The following is a 19772-nucleotide window of genomic DNA, read 5'->3' as shown; positions in this document are numbered from 1 at the left end:
TTTCTTCTTGTACCGACCCATGTGAGTTATCTTAAAGCATCAATCTATTACAAGTAATAAACTTTTGAGGGGTCCCGGACCCCAACCGCCAAACGGTACCCGCGGGGCAGCCACGCCCATATTTGGTCTAAATTAGGCCCAATTTAACCAAATACCCTAAACATGCCCAAAACCCAGATTTTAGTTGCTCTACTTGTAGCTAGTGATCCCCTGAACCCGTGTATGAAATTTTATAAATATTGGACAAAAAATAACTGAGTTATGAGCCTAAAACTATATATGCACATTTTGGGCATACGCACCAAATTTGATCGATTTTGGCCTATAAATTGATCAAATATCAATAATTTTTAATGAAACCAACCGACGTAAAGATCCGGTGACCGACAACTGGGAACCTCTCATTCCTGGCTCCCACAGGTATCACATCACATGGCCCAATCAGTGACGTATCATTTGTGATGTGATCCGCTTCTAGAATTTAGCCTTTGAGGGGGGGGGTTCACCCTGATTTTTTGTGAAACTTGGTTTCGAGATAGTAGTTGACCAACAAACTAGGACCAGTGACCGAACTTTTGAGGGGTCCCGGACCCCAACCGCCAAACGGTACCCGCGGGGCAGCCACGCCCATATTTGGTCCAAATTAGGCCCAAATTAACCAAATACCCTAAACATGCCCAAAACCCAGATTTTAGTTGCTCTACTTGTAGCTAGTGATCCCCTGAACCCGTGTATGAAATTTTATAAATATTGGACAAAAAATAACTGAGTTATGAGCCTAAAACTATATATGCACATTTTGGGCATACGCACCAAATTTGATCGATTTTGGCCTATAAATTGCTAAATTGATCAAATATCAATATTTTGAGTAATATAACTGCCCTGTGGCACCCCTGTGTTTAACAGGAAGCAGTTTACTTACATTACCACGTATTTGGTGCACTGTTTTTCCTGCCTCCAAGGTAGCTTTAAAACCACTTAATGACAAAGCCATCCACGCCATAATACTTAAGTTTTTCTCAATAGAATATTATGGCTTAGTGTGTCAAAAGCCCTTTTTATGTCCAAGAATGCATTCGCAGGTTTCTTCGACGATTCCTTAGACATAAAATATTTTGTCAAATAGATTAAGCATAAGGAAAGTGGTTGAATGGTCTTTCCTAAATCCATACTGATGGTTGGTTAGTAGTTTATTTGTTTCAACATAATGGGTAAGTTTTTGGTTAACAAAGTATTCTATACATCAGAGTATGTTATATCTAAGTTGAGTAAGTTGTAATTGACACTTTGGTTAATCAATATACCACATCCCCCTCTTCCCTTATCATGAGGTCTATCACACCTTAAAAAATCGAAGTTCAGAGGAAGTTTAGTGTACTAGTGTCTATATCAGATTTAACAGCATAAAAAACAGTTACTCACTTCTGTTTGTGATAAATATAGCTTGAGAGATATAAAAACGTTAATTAATTAGAAATTTGTGCTGATCTAACATTTATAAACCAGATGAAACAGTAATCTGTTATTATTCATGTTGATACCCTAAATACCCTTGGATTATAAAATTTTAGTGAAGTTTAAACGCAAGTTAGTTTAATAACCCAATAAGATACTCGATTTTATTTATGCGCCATTAATTTCGAATCTAATGAGTTATTAATCCTAGTCCTTTCTAAATTACATGTTTCTTAGGTTATAAATGGTAGTAAAGTGTATGGCGACACATTCTGGCGGTATTGGAATACTCCAACAGTTCTGATTGCTATATCCCTCTTGGGTGAGTTATTACACATGTAGGAAACAAGGATACTAAGGTGATAATAACCGTATTGAATACACAATAGCAATCTGGTTTAATCGTGTATTATTATTTAGTTTCATGATTTTTTCCTTTCATTGAAAGTTCTGACTAAATATTTGATAATTACTCGGACTCTAAAACGTGGAGTAAAACTTCTGATCCATTAGTCGCTCAAGTGATGTGCCCCAGAACCTCACGCCTGAGTGACAGTGGGCCTTATATAAAAGTCATAACAAAAATTCATAACAAATTAGTTCATATGACGACAAACTTTTATTTATAGTAAATACCGTGCAATCCTAAACCTACTACAAGTACTAAACATAATATACACAGTAAATGTACTATATAGTAAATATACTACACATGATTCATAAGCATGGAATGTTACAACGGTGTACAGGTGCATGATGGGGGGGGTCAACCTCATTTTACTCATTCGGGCAGCCAAAAAAGACAAAATTGGGATGAGGTGAAATGAGGTAAAATGATGTAAATTAATCTAGTTTTCTGAGCCTATTTTAGAGACAAAAAAGTTTTATTCGATGAAAAATTATTATTTATGAAAAGAAAATTGAACATTTCAATTTCCATGATCCATTAGGATATTGTTAATAGCACTTGCTAAGTTTTGTAAAGGAATCATTACAATTATCACACTTATTTCAAGATTACAAGATATCTCCGCTTCTGATTGGAGCTATAGGTTGTACTTGTTGAGTTATTAGGTCAAATCCCATTTTTACGCTCTCGTGAGTACGATTGATGCATTTATTTCAAGATTTATCAGCTTCTGATTAGAGCTAAGCGTTCATCTTGGGCATTGAAATGGTCAGAATCATCATATTGAGTTGGGTAGAGCATGGTTTCAAAGTCTTCAGACTTCAGGTTGTTGAGTTATTTGGTCAGATCCCATTTTTACGCTCTCGCGAGTAGCGATTGATGCACTTATTTCAAGATATCTCCGCTTCTGATTGGAGCTAAGCGCTCATCTTGGGCATTAAAATGGTCAGAATCATCATATTGATTTGGGTAGAGCATGGTTCAAAGTCTTCAAACTTCAGGTTGTTGAGTTATTAGGTCAGATCCCTTTTTACACTCCCCCGAATAGCGATTGATGCACTTATTTCAAGATATCTCAGCTTCTGAGTGGAGTTGTGGAGATAAGCGTTCATCATAGACATTAAAATATCAAATTAAGTAGAATCGAGCATGGTTTTAAAATCTTTAGACTTCAGGTTATTAAATTATTAGGTTAAACCCTATTTTTATGCTCTCGCAAGAATGGTTACTGCAATGTTGAAAATATTTATTGGATGAACTGTAATTAATCGCCAGGAAAAAGTTGTTTGCCAAGAAATATCAGTAAAATATCAGTAAAATTTCACTAAAACCTCTAGCACTAGGAACATGCTTTACCCCACTTAATATGACCATACTGACCATTTCAATGCCCATGATAAGCACTTAGCTTCAATCAGAAGCTGCGATATCTTGTAATAAGTGTGTCAATCGCTACTCGCAAGAGTGTAAAAATATGTTTTAACCTAATAATTCAAAAACCTGAAGTCTGAAGACTTTGAAACCACGCCCTACCCCACTCAATGTGATAATTCTGACCATTTCAATGCCCAAGATGAACGCTTAGCTCCAATCAGAAGCTGATATATCAGTAGCATCAATCGCTACTTCGCGAGAGCGTAAAAATGGGATCTGAACTAATAACTCAACAACCTGAAGTCTGAAGACTTTGAAACCATGCGGCATGCTCCACCCCACTCAATATGATGATTCTGACCATTTCAATGCTAAGATGAGCGTTACACTCCAATCAGAAGCTGAGATATCTTGAAATAAGTACATCAATTGCTACTCGCGAGAGCGTAAAAATGGGATCTGACCAAATAACTCAACAACCTGAAGTCTGAAGACTTTAAAACCATGCTCTACCCCACTCAATGTGATAATTCTGACCATAATAATGCTCAAGATGAGCGCTTAGCTCCAATCAGAAGCGGAGATATCTTGAAATAAGTGTGATAATTGTTACTCTCGAGACTGCTAGTATATAGTAAAATCGGATTTTTGGCGACTCAGACTTTTCCTGTTCTTTCTTGATTTTCTCCAACTCTTCAGCCAGTTTCACTACTTCAAGACTTGCAGCACCGTTGTTCTGATTAGTGCTGTTTTCTAGCGAAGTGTTGGTATCTGGTCGAGCCTGGTTGATTTCCTTAGTGTGACCTGGCGTTCCCATTCCAGACGGTGGTTCATCACACTCCCCAATGTTGTTGTTTTTGTTGACTGCTATATGCAGTCTGAGCATAACCATACCAAACCACTGAGTTGGGTTGGGAGACTTTCGTAAAGCTCCATTTGGGCTGTGAAGTTTTCACAGTCGTGAGCTCCATGAAGACAACTCCAACATCTGTATTTGGGCTGGAAGCCCGGCATCACTGTGTACTCTTCTGAACACTCGGAACAAACAGCAGGGTACAGAGAAATGATCTCTGACACAATCCGTTTAGCTAGTTTCTCTCGTGAGCTGAAAAGTTTCTTCTTTAATCCTCTGCTAACTAGAGGCAACTTAAGGTAATTTCCAAGAGCGTCTAGCTCGCCTCTGTTGACCTTGGCCAGTTTAGAGATTTTGACAGAAGAATCCAGGGAAGGATCAAATACAGTGAGTACTCGTTTCGAAATAGGGTCGGCATCCTTCAGCAGTCTCCCGATGACACTCTTTATCTTGTCACTCAGATTCTCGATGGTTGACATCGTGATGTGAGGTTGTAGTGTATAAAGAGGTATCAGAAGTTATCAGAAGCAATAGTAGTAGTAGTAGCGTCACACAACACAACAGTTACAGCACGGGTTACCTGGACTTGGGAGAAGATTTCACCTGGACAACCCGGCTGCTGAAATTGTTTCTTCAAGTGTTCCGCTGTTACCACAAGTCTGAAATGAGGAGTACAGCAGTAAATAGTTCAACTTTTGACTTTGAACTATAAAATAGAGAGCTGTATTGCCATATTAGGCACTTGGATGGATCTAGCACAAAGGGAGCTTCTCAACGGGAAACTAACTTGATCCTAAAGCTTGTGTTCAGTAGGGCACACGTATGATGTGGTCCCTGTGTTCACCGATAGCCTAATGTCAGGTGTACGTCTATCGGACTACCATAGTACACCTCAAATTATTTGTTATTTGTTATACAGTATTCAGATGAACTATTATTTTGTACAGTGCAGTGTTTGACTGAATTTATTGTGTTTTGGTTCACACACATGCCACACATAAAGTACACACACACACCTATTGCTTATTTGTTAGTATTAACTGCACATGACTACAGCCTTTATATATAATTGAGGGATGAAGTCCTTAGTTTATCCTGACCACAATTGCTTAGTTGTTGCAGCTCTTAGTACCCTAGCCACTTAGTACCCTAGCCACTTGATACCCTAGTACGAGCTTTGTTTTTGCATAATGTACTAGCATTGTTAGCATTTTAAACACGTTTTTGGAAATTTTTCAATCCTTTTCCAGGGATTTCCGATTTTTTGTACATTTATGTACATGGCCATAAGATTTTTGCCAATTGTACATGTACAAAAATGTAGTTGAACCCCCCCCCCCCCCCCCCCCCCCCCCCCCCTGTTGTTTAGCAACGCAAATTAAGGGTCTTTAGATAGTAGTGAAACAGCTGGTCCTTCTAGTTCGACAGTACCAATATGTTACCCTGGGTTTGTTCTTGGTGATCAGTGGTTCCTTCTCAGTTATATTTGCTGTCAGCATGTTTAGTTTGCTTTGCAAAGTTTGTTTCTTGTCTCTATCATGGACAACTTGGGTGTTTTCTTAGTGCTTCTACTTGTGAAGAAACCAAAGGTTCAATTCTTCTCCAATCAGTCTCCCCCTTTTGAATTAGTGAGATTAACTATAGAACGACTTAAAAGGAATCTAGCTGTTTATAACGCGCAAAAATTGTGAACGCGCCTTTGTGATGTGTTATTAGGAAGAAATTCGGATTTGGCGGGATAATCACAGACTCTGCATACAAAGTATTTCCCGCCCTAAAGAATATGCTAGAAGTTCTGGGTGAGTTTTCTACATGTTTGTCAGTCACGATTGTCTTTCTGCCGAACGGAAAAAAAAATGTAAGCAATTTTTGCGCTAGCGCCTAGCGACCACGCGCGCGCAATATAACCGAGCCGCGCATAATAATATGTAATTAATAATTTTAGCATATCCAAGCTTCCAAAATCGACCATAACTTGACTTCTGGTGATAAATTTGTTAATTCATTAATACCATTCTAGAGGTAATCGTTTAAACTTCAATTCAGTTTCAAAGTTTAGTCCGAAAGAAGGTCAATTTTGTCTAAAATCGCCACTAAAGAGACAAATTCGGATTTGTGTACAGAAAATAAACATTTTGGCAGAACTTTCAAAGTCTTCAGCATTCTCTCTGGTATTGAACTGTTCAATTTCTCAGGTTTATACAACCCCCGGAAGTACAGACAACAAAGCAGACATAATCTGGAATATCGATAACCTCTAAAGCTCTGAGAGGACCCTAAAATAAAAGCAACTCCTGGAGGCTGGCATTATCGAAGATTTTCACGAATTCCACGAAACTCACGCCAGCTGCTTCACACATTGAAAATGATGAGAGGCTGGTGGAATGAAGTGTAGTCAAACAGTATTTTTCAACAGTAAGTTTGGCAGTTTGAGATGCACTTATAGATTTTCTTTCCCTACTGCACTCGCCACTCAAGTCTCAAATTTGATTTTACTCAACCGTATTATTATTTAGTTCCTTTTATTAAAATCTGTTTCAGATGTGGACAGTAATGCCCACTGGACAACTAAGAAGTGCTCCTTCGTTACCCTCCTTCTCCAAACACTACATGTCAATAGTCCCAACAAAAAGTTATAAAACAAGCAGTCTTGACCTTCCTTTCCCACCGTGACAGGCAGAATTAATAGAGCTATCAAGTATTAGTAACTGCTAAAGAGGGATTGTCGTTGAGAGAGACACTTAAAGACCAATCCAGAGCTTTCTGCCTTCAGAATGTTCTTTTCGCAGCATACCAAGTTTTACACCAGATAGAAACAGAATCCTTAGCAAACTGGGCCCAGCCCAAAACGGACCAAATCAGACTGATAAAAACTGCTCATAATCATATCTGCAGCTATAGCAGCAATTTAAAATCTATGTAATAGCTGATATCGACGACTCCGAACTGAATACTAATCGATGCAGATGCAATACTGGTCACGTCTGTTACTTGTATTTAAAAATAATCAGAGACAGACAATGTTATTTCTATAAAATTCTAGTATAATGATGCTCTGCGTATTATACTTATAGTTATAGCTGCTTTGCCATTTCTAATTATGAATTTCATCCTAGAGTATAACTTTTAATATAATTAACTAATCAATATTAACCAAACACTAGAAAGTTTTTGTTGAAAACTTGTTTCAGTTAAAACAAAATTAAAGTCTAGACAGGGATTTGAACCCTCAGCTACCACAGCCAATCGCCTGCTTAGCGAACTAGGCTATCCTGCTGGAGGTCGAAAATCAATATTAACTACCATATTGTAGACCTTGCGCATTCCCTGCGCAAAGTTATTCTTCGACGGTGCAAATTTTTAGCCATTTTGGGGCGATTGCGCGGCACGAAAGCTTTAAACCTTCATAACTCTACCCAGGAACAGTCCCCAGAACTGATTAAGCTTGCGATGTCCGAGTTAGAGCATGTACTTTAAGAGGATGTAAGATTTATCACAGCTACGTCCACACAGTGGCATCGCAAACGGGTATAGTCGCGAACGCCAAGAAACCGCAGGGAAACTCTGTTAAATCTCCAGAATTCATGGTTAATGACCTATCACAACACTCCTCACACAGCAACGCAGTTCGAATGATAGGAATAGAAGGAGAATTCGATCAGCTCTTAGAGTTAGTCTACTTCACCCTTTCACGGACTCCAGACAGAGTATCATGTATCACTAGTAACCGTATAAGTCCATTTATGTAATAAAGCTCCAGCTGCAGATCGATCATCCAATCTGCTCACAGGAGCGAAGTTAAGCAGCCAATAAGGTGCGCGCATTTAAGTCACATGATGGGGAGATATACACTTACAGTCGGCACGCGCGGCTCACTGTTGATGGCGCACTACCTATTGTTTCGGCCTCAACAGTCATGACATGTATAAAGTGAACCCCATTTATAACACATCACTTTCATTTTCTGTTCCACATAGCCGTCACATAGTATTAGTACATAATTTCATTTTCACGTAATCATAAAACATAAAACCACACACAACGTAGATCACGTGACCATAAAAAAGTTGAAAAGTTTCTCTTTGCAGGGAAAACTGAGAAATGAGACAACTATATATAGCTTTTTATAGCTTAACAGCCGAGCACTTTAATAAAAGATCATGTGTGTAAACCATAGAAATAATTTCACAACTCCAAATTAATACCATTACCAATGCTAACGTTTTAAAACTTGTAAAACAGTAAAGGAAAATTGAGGTGCCCTGGGCATAATGTAACGCTGTCATATTAAATGAAGCAGTTATGCCGTTCAAGTTATTTATGCCCCATGGCAATGTCCCAGCTTTACTTTGATGAATTCCAAATTAAAAAGCGGGAAATAAACAAGTCAGAAATCGTGGCGTTTTTTGGAGGGTAGTTTAATTTTTTCCTTTTCACCATAAGAATATCATCCCGATATTGAACGTACGGGTACATACGGGTAACATGTCGATGCAAATAATGTTGGGATTTTATATGGCCATAATTTCGGAGACAAATTAAAACACACTCCATTTTTGCATATTAAGCTTTTTTAACATATACAAATTTTGGATCAATAATTGAGTCAATAAAAAATATAGGATATTTTAATGTCGCATTTAAAACTTTCACGGAATTCAGTCCACAGATCATAATGTAAATGAAGGGAATTCAGCACAAAAAATTGGTCAATATGATCAATACTATTTTTATTGTTTCCGTAAAAGTGAATTTTTCGTCTATCGAGTGTCCCATTGTGGCCTGGTCTCATAGCATGGTCTTTACTCTTTAGTCAACATTTCATCATCAACTAGATGATTATTTTTCCACGTGGATATTTATTTTTCCATTTTCATCCTCCCAATTACATCCTGAAGAGTTTTTTTATCCACAAATATGGTAGAAATTATTTGACTGTACTAAATACTAATGTATGTCATTCCATTTACGAACAAATCCTCAATAAGGTCAATAAAGTCATGGGAAACAATATGTGTTCCGAATGTACTGATCACACCGACAGTTGAACACATGTTACATTGCTAGTCCACACAATAGAGCGTTATTGCAAGAACTGTCATCGGGTGCAATGTACCTAAAATAATTATAACAATTCAGGTCGGCCATATCATACCAAGTTTATCCTATCCGCCTGTGTGATCATGTATACCAACCTGAAACAACGATATTGGAAAACTCAGTGAAACGTTGTGTTGATATTTTCGATTGCATGCAGGTATCTCTGGTTAATCCATCAAGACCTAAGATGAGAAGTACGAATGAGTCGGAATTTTAAATTTACTCGTATCGTACGTACTTTTGAATTCTACTGAAAAGTTAACCTTCTAGAAATCGATGAAAGAGTTCTAAATCGCATCGTACGGACTAATATTGAGCGTTTTCAAAAACTTGTGTTTCTATATTCCAATCGTCGATTAACTTAAAATTTAACTTTAAGAGAAACAAGCTCTTTAAATAAGTAAATTGTCTAATAATTTTGTAGAATTTTTGTTTTAATTTTAAATGCTTGCCTGACCTAAGAATTGTGTGTTTAATTTGTTCGCGAACGGTATATTTTCTCTAACGTCGGCAAACAATTACATTTTACAATGGCCCCGATGATAATAATTCAAAAACAAAAAAATTCTATCTGAATCGTACGTCGTATGAGTCGGACTTTTCAAAGTTGCGTACAAGTACGTACTTTTCCCCCTAAACGAGTCCGTACTTCTCATCTTAGATCAAGACACTCGCTGATATTTTCATCACTTTAATCACAGTCAAAAATTCCATTGCAAAGATGGTGCTCATGAACTTTGCATTTGAACAAACTGCTCAGATGATGCACATATTCAGTGTCTTTCCTTGTGAGTTCTTTTTACAAATGCAGATTGCTGCTGTAGTCAAGAATCACAATAACACGAGGTGTCAATAAATCTTGTTTTGCATCTGTGCAATCCAAACTGACAAGTTATCACACGCTGTATTGCATTTATTGTCTAACCTATCACTTCAAGACGCACATATGGGTTCAAAATGGGTTTGTAATCGTTACAGCAAGGGTTGTTTCCATCAGGAACCAGATTGGTACCCATGGTTTCTGGGCAAAAATTGCATCCAATCTGTCAAATGTGTGTTCAGCCATTTTCATATCTGAAAATGGGACAGAGTTTTGAAAATACAACTTTTCGTTTTGTTAAGCTTTCTTCTGTGAGCTTCCTCCGACCGAAATCAAACTTCCAGCACCTCAATCGTGTCATTTGTCATCTAAAGCTGACTGACTAATTGGTTGCAGGTCAGAAATTCGGTCAAAACTGTAAAATTTCGGCCCTACAAATTTCAGCTTCAAAAACTGAAAATGGGACAGAGTATTGGACAGTATGATTTTCCAATTTTTTTCGAGATTTTGACTTGCACTAGTACCCCAATTTGGTTTCATACCATCATCAATTAACTGACTAATTGGTTTCTGGGCAAAATTTTCATCCAATCTGTCAAATGTGTGTTCAAACATTTTCATATCTGCAAATGGGACAGAGTTTTGAAAATACAACTTTTCGTTTTGTTAAGCTTTCTGCTGTGAACTTCCTCCAACCGAGATCAAACTTCCAGCACCTCAATCGTGTCATTTGTCATCTATAGTTGACTGACTAATTGGTTGCAGGTCAGAAATTCGGTCAAAACTGTAAAATTTCGGCCCTGGAAATTTCAGCTTCAAAACTGAAAATGGGACAGAGTATTGGACAGTATGATTTTCCAATTTTTTTTCGCGATTTTGACTTGCAGTACCCCAATTTGGTTTCATACCATCATCAATTAACTGACTAATTGGTTTCTGGGCAAAATCTTCATCCAATCTGTCAAATGTGTGTTCAGACATTTTCATATCTGAAAATAGGACAGAGTTTTGAAAATACAACTTTTCGTTTTGTTAAGCTTTCTGCTGTGAGCTTCCTCCGACCGAAATCAAACTTCCAGCACCTCAATCGTGTCATTTGTCATCTATAGTTGACTGACTAATTGGTTGCAGGTCAGAAATTCGGTCAAAACTGTAAAATTTCGGCCCTACAAATTTCAGCTTCAAAAACTGAAAATGGGACAGAGTATTGGACAGTATGATTTTCCAATTTTTTTCGAGATTTTGACTTAAAGTACCCCAATTTGGTTTCATACCATCATCAATTAACTGACTAATTGGTTTCTGGGCAAAAATTTCATCCAATCTGTCAAATGTGTGTTCAGACATTTTCATATCTGAAAATGGGACAGAGTTTTGAAAATACAACTTTTCGTTTTGTTAAGCTTTCTGCTGTGAGCTTCCTCCGACCGAAATCAAACTTCCAGCACCTCAATCGTGTCATTTGTCATCTATAGTTGACTGACTAATTGGTTGCAGGTCAGAAAACCGGTCAAAACTGTAAAATTTCGGCCCTGGAAATTTCAGCTTCAAAAACTGAAAATGGGACAGAGTATTGGACAGTATGATTTTCCAATTTTTTTCGAGATTTTGACTTGCAGTACCCCAATTTGGTTTCAAACCATCATCAATTAACTGACTAATGACTGATTATCACCAATCTGATTATCACCAATCTGTCAAATAAGTGTTCAGACATTTTCATATCTGCAAATGGGACAGAGTTTTGAAAATACAACTTTTCGTTTTGTTAAGCTTTCTGCTGTGAACTTCCTCCAACCGAGATCAAACTTCCAGCACCTCAATCGTGTCATTTGTCATCTATAGTTGACTGACTAATTGGTTGCAGGTCAGAAATTCGGTCAAAACTGTAAAATTTCGGCCCTGGAAATTTCAGCTTCAAAACTGAAAATGGGACAGAGTATTGGACAGTATGATTTTCCAATTTTTTTCGAGATTTTGACTTAAAGTACCCCAATTTGGTTTCATACCATCATCAATTAACTGACTAATTGGTTTCTGGGCAAAAATTTCATCCAATCTGTCAAATGTGTGTTCAGACATTTTCATATCTGAAAATGGGACAGAGTTTTGAAAATACAACTTTTCGTTTTGTTAAGCTTTCTGCTGTGAGCTTCCTCCGACCGAAATCAAACTTCCAGCACCTCAATCGTGTCATTTGTCATCTATAGTTGACTGACTAATTGGTTGCAGGTCAGAAAACCGGTCAAAACTGTAAAATTTCGGCCCTGGAAATTTCAGCTTCAAAAACTGAAAATGGGACAGAGTATTGGACAGTATGATTTTCCAATTTTTTTCGAGATTTTGACTTGCAGTACCCCAATTTGGTTTCAAACCATCATCAATTAACTGACTAATGACTGATTATCACCAATCTGATTATCACCAATCTGTCAAATAAGTGTTCAGACATTTTCATATCTGCAAATGGGACAGAGTTTTGAAAATACAACTTTTCGTTTTGTTAAGCTTTCTGCTGTGAACTTCCTCCAACCGAGATCAAACTTCCAGCACCTCAATCGTGTCATTTGTCATCTATAGTTGACTGACTAATTGGTTGCAGGTCAGAAATTCGGTCAAAACTGTAAAATTTCGGCCCTAAAAATTTCAGCTTCAAAACTGAAAATGGGACAGAGTATTGGACAGTATGATTTTCCAATTTTTTTTCGCGATTTTGACTTGCAGTACCCCAATTTGGTTTCATACCATCATCAATTAACTGACTAATTGGTTTCTGGGCAAAATTTTCATCCAATCTGTCAAATGTGTGTTCAGACATTTTCATATCTGAAAATAGGACAGAGTTTTGAAAATACAACTTTTCGTTTTGTTAAGCTTTCTGCTGTGAGCTTCCTCCGACCGAAATCAAACTTCCAGCACCTCAATCGTGTCATTTGTCATCTATAGTTGACTGACTAATTGGTTGCAGGTCAGAAATTCGGTCAAAACTGTAAAATTTCGGCCCTACAAATTTCAGCTTCGAAAACTGAAAATGGGACAGAGTATTGGACAGTATGATTTTCCAATTTTTTTCGAGATTTTGACTTAAAGTACCCCAATTTGGTTTCATACCATCATCAATTAACTGACTAATTGGTTTCTGGGCAAAAATTTCATCCAATCTGTCAAATGTGTGTTCAGACATTTTCATATCTGAAAATGGGACAGAGTTTTGAAAATACAACTTTTCGTTTTGTTAAGCTTTCTGCTGTGAGCTTCCTCCGACCGAAATCAAACTTCCAGCACCTCAATCGTGTCATTTGTCATCTATAGTTGACTGACTAATTGGTTGCAGGTCAGAAATTCGGTCAAAACTGTAAAATTTCGGCCCTGGAAATTTCAGCTTCAAAAACTGAAAATGGGACAGAGTATTGGACAGTATGATTTTCCAATTTTTTTTCGAGATTTTGACTTGCAGTACCCCAATTTGGTTTCAAACCATCATCAATTAACTGACTAATGACTGATTATCACCAATCTGATTATCACCAATCTGTCAAATAAGTGTTCAGACATTTTCATATCTGCAAATGGGACAGAGTTTTGAAAATACAACTTTTCGTTTTGTTAAGCTTTCTGCTGTGAGCTTCCTCCGACCGAAATCAAACTCCCAGCACCTCAATCGTGTCATTTGTCATCTAAAGCTGACTGACTAATTGGTTGCAGGTCAGATATTCGGTCAAAACTGTAAAATTTCGGCCCTGGAAATTTCAGCTTCAAAAACTGAAAATGGGACAGAGTATTGGACAGTATGATTTTCCAATTTTTTTCGAGATTTTGACTTGCAGTACCCCAATTTCGTTTCATACCATCATCAATTAACTGACTGATTGGTTTCTGGGCAAAAATTTCATCCAATCTGTCAAATGTGTCTTCAGACATTTTCATATCTGAAAATGGGAGAGTTTTGAAAATACAACTTTTCGTTTTGTTAAGCTTTCTGCTGTGAGCTTCCTCCGACCGAAATCAAACTTCCTGCACCTCAATCGTGTCATTTGTCATTTATAGTTGACTGACTAATTGGTTGCAGGTCATAAATTCGGTCAAAACTGTAAAATTTCGGCCCTGGAAATTTCAGCTTCAAAAACTGAAAATCGGACAGAGCATTGGACAGTATGATTTTACAATTTTATTCGAGATTTTGACTTGCAGTACCCCAATTTGGTTTCATACTATCATCAATTAACTGACTAATTGGTTTCTGGGCAAAAATTTCATCCAATCTGTCAAATGTGTGTTCAGACATTTTCATATATGAAAATGGGACAGAGTTTTGAAAATACAACTTTTCGTTTTGTTAAGCTTTCTGCTGTGAGCTTCCTGCGACCGAAATCAAACTTCCAGCACCTCAATCGTGTCATTTGTCATCTATAGTTGACTGACTAATTGGTTGCAGGTCAGAAAACCGGTCAAAACTGTAAAATTTCGGCCCTGGAAATTTTAGCTTCAAAAACTGAAAATGGGACAGAGTATTGGACAGTATGATTTTCCAATTTTTTTCGAGATTTTGACTTGCAGTACCCCAATTTCGTTTCATACCATCATCAATTAACTGACTAATTGGTTTCTGGGCAAAAATTTCATCCAATCTGTCAAATGTGTGTTCAGACATTTTCATATCTGAAAATGGGACAGACTTTTGAAAATACAACTTTTCGTTTTGTTAAGCTTTCTGCTGTGAGCTTCCTCCGACCGAAATCAAACTTCCAGCACCTCAATCGTGTCATTTGTCATTTATAGTTGACTGACTAATTGGTTGCAGGTCAGAAATTCGGTCAAAACTGTAAAATTTCGGCCCTGGAAATTTCAGCTTCAAAAACTGAAAATGGGACAGAGTATTGGACAGTATGATTTTCCAATTTTTTTCGAGATTTTGACTTGCAGTACCCCAATTTGGTTTCATACCATCATCAATTAACTGACTAATTGGTTTCTGGGCAAAAATTTCATCCAATCTGTCAAATGTGTGTTCAGACATTTTCATATCTGAAAATGGGACTGAGTTTTGAAGATACAACTTTTCGTTTTGTTAAGCTTTCTGCTGTGAGCTTCCTCCGACCGAAATCAAACTTCCAGCACCTCAATCGTGTCATTTGTCATCTATAGTTGACTGACTAATTGGTTGCAGGTCAGAAATTCGGTCAAAACTGTAAAATTTCGGCGCTGGAAATTTCAGCTTCAAAAACTGAAAATGAGACAGAGTATTGGACAGTATGATTTTCCGATTTTATTCGAGATTTTGACTTGCAGTACCCCAATTTGGTTTCATACTATCATCAATTAACTGACTAATTGGTTTCTGGGCAAAAATTTCATCCAATCTGTCAAATGTGTGTTCAGAAATTTTCATATCTGAAAATGGGAGAGTTTTGAAAATACAACTTTTCGTTTTGTTAAGCTTTCTGCTGTGAATTTCCTCCGACCGAAATCAAACTTCCAGCACCTCAATCGTGTCATTTGTCATCTATAATTGACTGACTAATTGGTTGCAGGTCAGAAAACCGGTCAAAACTGTAAAATTTCGGCCCTGGAAATTTCAGCTTCAAAAACTGAAAATGGGACAGAGTATTGGACAGTATGATTTTCCGATTTTATTCGAGATTTTGACTTGCAGTACCCCAATTTGGTTTCAAACCATCATCAATTAACTGACTATAATTGGTTTCTGGGCAACAATTTCATCCAATCTGTCAAATGTGTGTTCAGAAATTTCATATCTGAAAATGGGACAGAGTTTTGAAAATACAACTTTTCGTTTTGTTAAGCTTTCTGCTGTGAGCTTCCTCCGACCGATATCAAACTCCCAGCACCTCAATCGTGTCATTTGTCATCTAAAGCTGACTGACTAATTGGTTGCAGGTCAGAAATTCGGTCAAAACTGTAAAATTTCGGCCCTGGAAATTTCAGCTTCAAAAACTGAAAATGGGACAGAGTATTGGACAGTATGATTTTACAATTTTATTCGAGATTTTGACTTGCAGTACCCCAATTTGGTTTCATACTATCATCAATTAACTGACTAATTGGTTTCTGGGCAAAAATTTCATCCAATCTGTCAAATGTGTGTTCAGACATTTTCATATATGAAAATGGGACAGAGTTTTGAAAATACAACTTTTCGTTTTGTTAAGCTTTCTGCTGTGAGCTTCCTGCGACCAAAATCAAACTTCCAGCACCTCAATCGTGTCATTTGTCATCTATAGTTGACTGACTAATTGGTTGCAGGTCAGAAAACCGGTCAAAACTGTAAAATTTCGGCCCTGGAAATTTCAGCTTCAAAAACTGAAAATGGGACAGAGTATTGGACAGTATGATTTTACAATTTTATTCAAGATTTTGACTTGCAGTACCCCAATTTGGTTTCATACTATCATCAATTAACTGACTAATTGGTTTCTGGGCAAAAATTTCATTCAATCTGTCAAATGTGTGTTCAGACATTTTCATATCTGAAAATGGGGCAGAGTTTTGAAAATACAACTTTTCGTTTTGTTAAGCTTTCTGCTGTGAGCTTCCTCCGACCGATATCAAACTCCCAGCACCTCAATCGTGTCATTTTTCATCTAAAGCTGACTGACTAATTGGTTGCAGGTCAGAAATTCGGTCAAAACTGTAAAATTTCGGCCCTGGAAATTTCAGCTTCAAAAACTGAAAATGGGACAGAGTATTGGACAGTATGATTTTCCAATTTTTTTCGAGATTTTGACTTGCAGTACCCCAATTTCGTTTCATACCATCATCAATTAACTGACTAATTGGTTTCTGGGCAAAAATTTCATCCAATCTGTCAAATGTGTGTTCAGAAATTTTCATATCTGAAAATGGGAGAGTTTTGAAAATACAACTTTTCGTTTTGTTAAGCTTTCTGCTGTGAGCTTCCTCCGACCGAAATCAAACTCCCAGCACCTCAATCGTGTCATTTGTCATCTAAAGCTGACTGACTAATTGGTTGCAGGTCAGAAATTCGGTCAAAACTGTAAAATTTCGGCCCTGGAAATTTCAGCTTCAAAAACTGAAAATGGGACAGAGTATTGGACAGTATGATTTTACAATTTTATTCGAGATTTTGACTTGCAGTACCCCAATTTGGTTTCATACTATCATCAATTAACTGACTAATTGGTTTCTGGGCAAAAATTTCATCCAATCTGTCAAATGTGTGTTCAGACATTTTCATATATGAAAATGGGACAGAGTTTTGAAAATACAACTTTTCGTTTTGTTAAGCTTTCTGCTGTGAGCTTCCTGCGACCGAAATCAAACTTCCAGCACCTCAATCGTGTCATTTGTCATCTATAGTTGACTGACTAATTGGTTGCAGGTCAGAAAACCGGTCAAAACTGTAAAATTTCGGCCCTGGAAATTTCAGCTTCAAAAACTGAAAATGGGACAGAGTATTGGACAGTATGATTTTCCAATTTTTTTCGAGATTTTGACTTGCAGTACCCCAATTTCGTTTCATACCATCATCAATTAACTGACTAATTGGTTTCTGGGCAAAAATTTCATCCAATCTGTCAAATGTGTGTTCAGAAATTTTCATATCTGAAAATGGGAGAGTTTTGAAAATACAACTTTTCGTTTTGTTAAGCTTTCTGCTGTGAGCTTCCTCCGACCGAAATCAAACTCCCAGCACCTCAATCGTGTCATTTGTCATCTAAAGCTGACTGACTAATTGGTTGCAGGTCAGAAATTCGGTCAAAACTGTAAAATTTCGGCCCTGGAAATTTCAGCTTCAAAAACTGAAAATGGGACAGAGTATTGGACAGTATGATTTTACAATTTTATTCGAGATTTTGACTTGCAGTACCCCAATTTGGTTTCATACTATCATCAATTAACTGACTAATTGGTTTCTGGGCAAAAATTTCATCCAATCTGTCAAATGTGTGTTCAGACAAATTTTCATATATGAAAATGGGACAGAGTTTTGAAAATACAACTTTTCGTTTTGTTAAGCTTTCTGCTGTGAGCTTCCTGCGACCGAAATCAAACTTCCAGCACCTCAATCGTGTCATTTGTCATCTATAGTTGACTGACTAATTGGTTGCAGGTCAGAAAACCGGTCAAAACTGTAAAATTTCGGCCCTGGAAATTTCAGCTTCAAAAACTGAAAATGGGACAGAGTATTGGACAGTATGATTTTCCAATTTTTTTCGAGATTTTGACTTGCAGTACCCCAATTTCGTTTCATACCATCATCAATTAACTGACTAATTGGTTTCTGGGCAAAAATTTCATCCAATCTGTCAAATGTGTGTTCAGAAATTTTCATATCTGAAAATGGGAGAGTTTTGAAAATACAACTTTTCGTTTTGTTAAGCTTTCTGCTGTGAGCTTCCTCCGACCGAAATCAAACTCCCAGCACCTCAATCGTGTCATTTGTCATCTAAAGCTGACTGACTAATTGGTTGCAGGTCAGAAATTCGGTCAAAACTGTAAAATTTCGGCCCTGGAAATTTCAGCTTCAAAAACTGAAAATGGGACAGAGTATTGGACAGTATGATTTTACAATTTTATTCGAGATTTTGACTTGCAGTACCCCAATTTGGTTTCATACTATCATCAATTAACTGACTAATTGGTTTCTGGGCAAAAATTTCATCCAATCTGTCAAATGTGTGTTCAGACATTTTCATATATGAAAATGGGACAGAGTTTTGAAAATACAACTTTTCGTTTTGTTAAGCTTTCTGCTGTGAGCTTCCTGCGACCGAAATCAAACTTCCAGCACCTCAATCGTGTCATTTGTCATCTATAGTTGACTGACTAATTGGTTGCAGGTCAGAAAACCGGTCAAAACTGTAAAATTTCGGCCCTGAAAATTTCAGCTTCAAAAACTGAAAATGGGACAGAGTATTGGACAGTATGATTTTCCAATTTTTTTCGAGATTTTGACTTGCAGTACCCCAATTTCGTTTCATACCATCATCAATTAACTGACTAATTGGTTTCTGGGCAAAAATTTCATCCAATCTGTCAAATGTGTGTTCAGAAATTTTCATATCTGAAAATGGGAGAGTTTTGAAAATACAACTTTTCGTTTTGTTAAGCTTTCTGCTGTGAGCTTCCTCCGACCGAAATCAAACTTCCTGCACCTCAATCGTGTCATTTGTCATTTATAGTTGACTGACTAATTGGTTGCAGGTCAGAAATTCGGTCAAAACTGTAAAATTTCGGCCCTGGAAATTTCAGCTTCAAAAACTGAAAATGGGACAGAGTATTGGACAGTATGATTTTCCAATTTTTTTTCGAGATTTTGACTTGCAGTACCCCAATTTGGTTTCAAACCATCATCAATTAACTGACTAATGACTGATTATCACCAATCTGATTATCACCAATCTGTCAAATAAGTGTTCAGACATTTTCATATCTGCAAATGGGACAGAGTTTTGAAAATACAACTTTTCGTTTTGTTAAGCTTTCTGCTGTGAGCTTCCTCCGACCGAAATCAAACTTCCTGCACCTCAATCGTGTCATTTGTCATTTATAGTTGACTGACTAATTGGTTGCAGGTCAGAAATTCGGTCAAAACTGTAAAATTTCGGCCCTGGAAATTTCAGCTTCAAAAACTGAAAATGGGACAGAGTATTGGACAGTATGATTTTCCAATTTTTTTCGAGATTTTGACTTGCAGTACCCCAATTTCGTTTCATACCATCATCAATTAACTGACTAATTGGTTTCTGGGCAAAAATTTCATCCAATCTGTCAAA

At 37.2% G+C, this 19772-nt stretch overlaps 2 protein-coding genes across 3 annotated transcripts in view; both read right to left on the bottom strand.

The window, feature by feature from the left end:
* LOC134822753 (charged multivesicular body protein 1b-like) overlaps positions 1-4997 on the bottom strand; it is a 50034-nt gene extending 45037 nt beyond the window's left edge. The window contains exon 1 of one of the 2 annotated variants that reach the window (XM_063833993.1): positions 4986-4997. The gene's annotated coding sequence lies outside the window, so the exon portion shown is untranslated. The remainder of the gene's footprint in view (positions 1-4985) is intronic. The other variant, XM_063833994.1, reaches the window with a different exon arrangement.
* The window catches only part of LOC134822752 (uncharacterized), a 210675-nt gene that overhangs the window by 113422 nt on the left and 77481 nt on the right, over positions 1-19772 (bottom strand). The gene's annotated exons all lie outside the window — the stretch shown is intronic.

Source organism: Bolinopsis microptera, chromosome 11, assembly GCF_026151205.1.
Source record: "Bolinopsis microptera isolate Bmic1 chromosome 11, MBARI_Bmic_1.0, whole genome shotgun sequence".
Classification (NCBI taxonomy): domain Eukaryota; kingdom Metazoa; phylum Ctenophora; class Tentaculata; order Lobata; family Bolinopsidae; genus Bolinopsis; species Bolinopsis microptera.
Note: the sequence above shows the minus strand (reverse complement) of the source record. Positions and strands in the feature narration are given on the sequence as shown.